We start from the raw sequence: 7,903 nt of genomic DNA, 5'->3' as shown, positions 1-7,903 counted from the left end.
CGCAAGTAAGATATGCACTACAAATATTCAAGTTTGTGCATGTTCATAATAAAACGAGATGAGACATTCCTTTGCCCGAGCCACACATTTGCCTACGTATGCCCAGCTTCGCTGAGTTAGTGCACAAATCCAAAATGTCTTTGTGATCATAGACATGACAAAGAGCTGTACAAAATACGAGACAACAACTTGTTTTTAGACATGTCTGCAGGTCAGAAAACAAAAGACAGATGGTTTCAGGTCATAAGCATTTGGGCGTCTACTGCAAAATTCCACTTGTGTGTCCCATAGTGCACTGCCTGGATCACCCCATGTGACACTTTACATATTTCTAGTTTTGTATGAACGCCTTAAGACAGTGAAAGGTGTGTCCTAGAGTTGTGAGCTGTATAATTATTGTAAATACCCAGACAGACAGTGAGGCTGGTGTTACTATTGTTGCAGTTTGAACCGGTGGTGACTGGTTACAAACAAACACATGTGGAGGCTAGTGTCAGGATGGCCTCAATTACGGATGGCAGGCTCCTGCTTTTGCATTTACGTTTCTTGTTTCCTCATAATCAACTCACAGTTCCGCTGAGGCCTGGCAGGGATCCATTTTACATTATACATACAGCATGTAGCAAGTACATTTACTCAAGTACTTTATTTGTACACTCTTGTGCTTTACTAGAGTGTTCTCATTTTATGCTGCTTTACTTCTACTTAAATACATTTTAGGACATTTATTGTACTTTTAATACATTTTTTCTACATTTATATAATTAGTAGTTACTTTGAAGAACAAGATTTTACATGTAAAACATATGATCAGCTTATAAAATATGATGTATTATTATAGATTCACTTCCCAACAGCGTGTAAAGTAGTTCAAATCAACTCCACCTCAATTAGCAAAACATTAAAATGTTACATACACAGTAATAATGATGCCAAATGTGCACTTTTGATACTTTAAGGACATTTTGCTGCTGATACCTTTGTGACCTTCATTTAAATTACAAATGCAGGACTTCTACTTGTGATGGAGTATTTGCATAGTGTGGTATTTCTTATTTTACTTAAGTAAACAATCTCAATATTCCTAACGCTGCTACTCAGCTAGGTTTGTAATGCAAGTGTTTAGTTGAGATTCAACATTTGTTTAGCCACAATATGCTGCCGCTGTAGATCCTGCAAGGTAGGCCTGCTGCACCCTGCAGAACCTGTTGCATGAACCAAGCTTGCCATGAGCAAAAAACCAATAAATGCATCCAAAACAATGATCCCTTACTTGTAACATGTCAGGCTAATACCTAGAATTGGGCTGTCAACGTGTCATTATTGACATGTTAAACAGCCTGCAAGAAAATGTAACCCGGCCTCTGAGGAGTTTAAGTGCATACACACCTACAGTAATTTGCAGGAGCAGTTTAAGTTCACTGGGAACTTTCAGTACCAGTATAATTATGTTGGAATTTGCCTACTGAAGTATGCTAGAAATCTGTTCCAGCATGAGACTTTTGTAAAGCTAAAGCATAGCTGTAATCTTTCTATAATCTTTACCTAGTAATTTCAGTAGCCTATACCTGAACCATTCCTATTCTTACCTAGAAAACTTATTCACAATAAATAATCAGCAAAATACACTGACTGTGAACATTTTCCAAATATATTCAATATAATTATTTGATATAAAATGTAATCCAAGCAGCATGTTACGTTTCCCCAACAACATAAACTATTGAGCAAACAGAAAATGGCGGGGCATGAAGGTGATTTTTCGGAGAAAGGGTTTGGCATTCATAGTAATGTTAAGACTGGGCCCGTTTCATACTAGAAACTCTTCTGGTTACGCCCCTGCTCTCAAGTGTCTGTGAAAGTCCTTTGTATTAATGTTTAGAGGTGGAACTATCATTTACTCTCAGATGGAAAAACACTGACTGGCCACACCCAAATCATACCTGTCCTGCAACTATCAGTCACATTTCACAACATGAGGTTTGCTTGCAGCACTAACACACCCACATCACCTCATACTGCGCCTTATAAATACAGACTGAACACACGCATTAGACACAAATAATTTGGATTTCTGCATCAGGTATGTAGTGGGTATTGATTATTTGCAATGATTGCTAGAAATGTAATGATTCAAATTTTAAAATCCTTTAATTTTTTTCACCAGGAAAAGACTTTGTACTGCACTTGTCAACAACACAAAATGAGTGACGGTAAGTCTCTTTGATTAACTGTTATATTTTTTTATGCTTTGGAATAATTTTCTGTGCAGAACTGAGAAAAATATCTAATTATGATCTTAGTTTGAGAACACTGTGCTTTAGTGCATTGGTGCAGATACCACGCTTATTGTACTTTGTTCTATTTGTATGCACACATTTTGACTGCATCTTGTACTTGGTCATTTACTGCACATTTGAGAATAGTTTGTCAAATCTCTCCTTAGGGTTTGGTGTTTGGCATAATATAATCACATTAAAATTTTAATGGTCTATTTCCATTTTGCTTCTGTCATACCTCGTTTGGAACCCTAAAAAAAATAATTAAAAATTAAAGAAATTTATATTTTTTTAAAAAGTACACACATACATATATATACATATATATACATATATATACATATATATACATATATATACATATATATATATATATATATATATATACATATATATATATATATATATATATATATATATATATATATATATATATATAACACACTGCTTTCTATTTAACATGTGCATCAGTGATGCTGCGATTTTAAGCTGGGGTAGGTGACGTTGGAGAAACTAGCAAGACACAGCTAGATTTCAGCTCCCTCCAAAGCCACTCCCCCAAAACACATGAGCGCTCCGGCAGAGCGCGCACAGGTAGGCAGGTAGACAGGCAGGTAGGCCAGCCAATGAAATTACTGGATGGGTTTATTACAGTCCTGCGGCAGCCACAGATACCGGATTCATTTTTTGAGGATACAGAACGGCCAAAAGCTTTGGCACGCGCAGAGCTGCTGTTGATATCTAAACCAACATGACGCAGGAGGTGTTCAGTGAGCATCCAGTGTCTTTTGTAGTCAGTTTAACTCTGAATATAGAGTGGAGAAAATTAGCTTTCTTTTAGCTTTTGGAGACATTTGATGACTGGTCAATAAAAATATTGTGTGTGGGGGGGCACATTTCCATATTTCATATAGCATGAACCCCCCGTCCCCCGCGGCGATTAAGCGCTTGTATTCCCAATAATTCAGTGAAAGTTAAAGCATTTTGTTCATTGTCAAACATAATTCAAATAAGACCATTGCCTGTGTTGAAGAGAATTATTTTCATTCTGTGGTGCAATGTGATCATCAGTATTATTTTTGAAAGACAGCATTGGCTTAAATTGAACAAAGATTGCGTTTTGATGTTTTTAATGCCAATTTGCAACCTATTTTGACACATTTTTAGTTCATGTGTGATTTCTCTGTTAACTTTGTGCCTTTGTTTTTGTCATCCATCACAGACGGCAAAAAGGTGAGTCAGTTTGTTTCCTTACAGTGCTTTAGACCTGTGACTAACAGCTTGAAAACATAAATACTCATGAAGCTGTTTCCCTCTCTTAGGGCGGGAAGGGAAAGAAGCCAGAGGAGCCAGTAGAAGGTTCAGGATCTGACTCAGATGGAGTAAGCCATCTTTCCTCTTCCTAAAGACTGCTTCATACTGTTTTGAATTAAAACTATACAGCCATTTATCTGTCTGTGTTTTAAGAAAATGTGTCAATCATTGTTCTTGTGGTTGTTTACAGGGGAAAGGAAAAGGGAAAAAAGAACAAGGGAAGGGGCATGGAAAGGATCATGGACATGGACATGGACAAGGACAAGGACAAGGACAAGGACAAAAACGTGGAGGACATGCTGGTGGTCCAAAATAAACGATGACAGAATTCTTGAATTGCCATTCTGTGAAAATGATTGTAAAGAATTAAATTCATCTATAAACTAATCCAGAAATAGAGAAGACTGATTTATTGTTTATTCACATAAATAAAAGTTCAGTGGCAGACTGAAGACATTTATCCATAACAGATGCATGGGAAGTTTTATAGCTCCATGTCTTAGGTTCACAACAAGTCTAAAGCCTCTATAATTTGAGTGGTAAACATGCACAGTTGGCTGATAACTATATGCAGGGCAGTGTTTCACAGAGGAATAGGATGATGTGGGCTTGTTATGAATATTTCAGCCATGACAGCAACATCCTGTGGCAAATAAATATTTGGAGAACTTCTGCATAGGATGAGCAGAAGTTGGTGAAATAAAATGCAATAAAAGTGTGAGGATGAACAATATGATGAAAAGAGCATAACCCCACTGTTATGTGGCTACAACAGAAAATGTCTATATATACTGAGAGGATAAAGTTCAATAAAACTCAAATACTAAGTGACAGAAACACGAGTGGCTATAGGAATATTTTAAAATACTATAGTGATGTTATAAACTAGATAAAAGAATATTAAGATCTCAAGTCATCATAAACTACCAAACACTTTCTAAGTACTTCCATTAACTTTTCACATTAACAGTCAGTTTAACACAAACTGAACCAGGAGAATATAGACTTTATAGTGTAGCTTTATTTAGCTTCTTTAAAAACCTCTACTTTACACATACACAGGCTGTATGAAGGTTATTATGGAGAATAAATTTAATCAATTAAAATACAAAAGTGTTGACATCCCAAAGAACCACTCAGACACATAACCACCCCTAAAACTGAGCTTTTGTGCGGATTAAATAGATGAAATATAACGTGCTAATTAATGAGCTTTAGAGTTGGTGGTAGGCAGATTTTGTTAACTTTGGACAGAGCAAGACGAGCTGTTTCCATATGCTAAGCTAAGCTAACCAGCTGCGGGTGTTAGCTTCATATTTGCTGTATATAGCCTACATAAGAGTGATATCACTCTTCTGATTTAACTCTTGGCAAAAAAGTGAATGAGCGCATTTCTCAAAATGTCAATCTACTCCTTCAAGATCATCCTTTTGCCAGTTTTGTGCACATATGCATATTTCAAAATTTATTTCTGTTTAATCAATTTACCACACTGAGTCTAGGTTGTATTCCAGCACAGAAAAACTGAACACATTGCACAGAGAATGGGAGGAACGGGGGGGGGTAAATGGGGCCCAGCAGCAAATCCGTCCACGTTCACGAAGGATTCCTTATGGTTTTGATAACCAATGACCTTTCCTGTAGCACCACCAAGAACTTTAAAATGTCAACATGGCACACAAAATATTTCATGATAGGCAGTTATACACAAACATAATCACTTTCTCTCCATAATAAGCTGCTCAGTGGTGTCAGTCATAGTGATCCAGATGGGCAGAGGTATCCAGCAGTTCATCTTTAAACTGTTTCAGTGCAGTTTTTATTGCAACCTGAACCACGGAGCAAGCTTTTTCTCTTTTCTCACACTGTTGCTCTGGATTTTGCTGTGTGTGTGTGTGTGTGTGTGTGCGCCATCTACCATCAGATGCATCTAAGTGTAAAAGGTCCACAGCAGCAACATCATCTATCACAGTGGCTGCTGGTATTTTGTTTCCCATTGAGTTATTTTCTGGAGCAGTACTGTGGTGAATTGAGAATGAGTCACTGTTGACTGTTGCATACAGTCTGTTCTCGTCCCTTAATGCTGTGTGCTCTGAGGCAGTCGAGGTCACATCAGAGGTGTTGATGCTTTGTTGCTTGTGTAAATTGTCCACATTGTGAGAACCGCCATGACCCTGACTCACCGTGCTGCTCTGAGCAATGCAGGAAGCTCTCCATTACCACCACTCTCACCTAGATTTCACTTTCACGTCATTTCTGACATGTGAAGGTGTTTTAGAAGCTTCCCTGTCTTCATCATTGCCCTTGTTCTCTAATGTCACAGCAGTCACATCTACACTCACTGTCAGCGTCTCAGGACAGTGGCGCTTTATCTCAGTTTCGGGGTATGTGCTCAGGGTCATGCTCTCATAAGCATGTTCATTTGCCAGGACTGTTATCTCCTCTGTGATATACTCCTTAGTTTCTCCAATACGCTCCTGGAAGAAAGGAGAAGGCTTGTTCCGTTTCTGCCTCCAAAATGCTTTTAGCTGCAGAGAATTTTCCGGCCCTGAAGATTTTGCTTTTGACTGGAGTTTAGGAACAATAATGAGTTGATTGAGGCGTTTAAATGTTTTGCTTTTACTTGCTTCCCGCTCTTCCACAGGTGACTTATGTTCTGCATTGTTGAATGTATGTATTTCTGGGGCTGAAATGCCACTAACAGTGTTTAGGTCCACAGAGTCTCTGGTGTATCTGTTGAAGATTGTAACAGCATGATATTCACCTTCATCGTGGCTGCCTCCCTCACCAAGTTTCTGGGTGCTCGTGAAGCAGTTGAGTGATGTTGAGAAAACTTGCTTCAAAGCATTCAGCTTCTGTGTGAACTGATTTTGGTCGGATCGGTGAGCTTCAGGATTCATGGAGGGCGAGTGCCTCGGACGATCAGTACCTACAGTTTCAACTTTGATTTTCTCTTCACAGCTTTGCGCTGAAATTTCAGTCATATTACATGTGCAGTTTGAGCCATTGTGTCTGCACACCTCAAAGCTCCCATTTCCAGTTTTTATCTTTGATTTCCCCAGTAAAGAACAAGTCTTTCTCCTGAGCATTTTTGTAACCGAACTACGCCCAGTTTGAGCTTCTGTTACTGACATTTAAGATTATCCATGGTCCTCAGCTGTTTTCCTGCTGATAGAAAAAAAGCATTTGTTTAATAGTAGCCCCCCCCATATCAAAACACAATATTTATATCCACTTTGCAGTTTGTCACACTGATACACCATCTGTTATTGTTCACAGCAGACAGATTGTGCATCACTGAGTCACTCTCCTTTGGTCAAAATGCAGATTAGACCTTTCTGAACACTGCTGTCTGATTCCGCCATTGATAAATATTTATGGCAGTACGTACAATATGTTACTATCCAATAAAATATGTTTTCAAAAAAGTTGCTGTCCAGTGTAGCCAGTGGGTATTTTCCCACAACACATATGAACAAATTACATCCACTCTCATTTTTGAGGAAATATGTCCTAATATGCAAGTTTCAATTATTATTATTTTTTTTTACAGTTTCTATCAATTAACACTTCAGCTGAAGATAAAATGCACGCATGTAAAATTGCTCCTTACCTGTCAATCTATCTCTGTCGATTCCCCTTATACCACTCCATAACACTGTATGTGGCACACCTTTGAATGTGGCTCTGCACCTCAGATGCTCAACAGAGCTCTAACAGCAACCGGGCACGTTGGTTTCCATAGTGATGCAATGACTGACGTGTAGCACGAGGCACGAAATTGCCAACCACCCTTACACCAGTAAACAGCTACTGAAAGAATATAGGATATTTAACCAAATAATATTATTTTATCTTGAAATGCATTTCAGAAACCATTTCCTGATTAATTTGTGATATTTAGCTGGAAAACATTTTCTAAATGAATTTGTCTCATTCTACATTTGTGTGTGCGAAAGAAAAAGTTGCCAGCATGTGATCAGGCCACACTCACCTTAATTTTCTATTGAATGGGAATATCAGCAGTCATCACTCAGTGTCTGGAGATGTTGATGTCTACAGATGTACAGTAACCACTACCACTCAGTATGCACTCTATAATATTTACTACCACTTATACTAAAGATTCAAAGATTTATTTGTCACACACTTCATATTTTTGTGCAGTGAAATGTGGGGGTGGCATGCTCTAGATGATGTGCTGAAATGCTAATGTGCAATAATAATTTAAATATGAGGGGGAAAATAAGGAAACAAACAGTAACAATTCAAAGATAAAAATAAAAAAAAGTATTAAAATGTTAAAGTGA

At 37.9% G+C, this 7,903-nt stretch overlaps 1 long non-coding RNA gene across 1 annotated transcript; it reads left to right on the top strand.

Annotated features, from left to right (window-relative positions):
* Positions 1–1,936: 1,936 nt before the first annotated feature.
* On the top strand, positions 1,937–3,980 carry LOC122861330. The gene is made up of 5 exons (XR_006374476.1): positions 1,937–2,083; positions 2,168–2,213; positions 3,502–3,512; positions 3,602–3,661; positions 3,784–3,980. It is a non-coding gene; the product is annotated as an uncharacterized LOC122861330 (long non-coding RNA).
* The last annotated feature ends 3,923 nt before the right edge of the window (positions 3,981–7,903 follow it).

Source organism: Siniperca chuatsi, linkage group LG15, assembly GCF_020085105.1.
Source record: "Siniperca chuatsi isolate FFG_IHB_CAS linkage group LG15, ASM2008510v1, whole genome shotgun sequence".
Lineage (NCBI taxonomy): Eukaryota > Metazoa > Chordata > Actinopteri > Centrarchiformes > Sinipercidae > Siniperca > Siniperca chuatsi.
The sequence above is the reverse complement of the archived record's forward strand: the minus strand, read 5'-3'. Positions and strand labels throughout refer to the sequence as shown.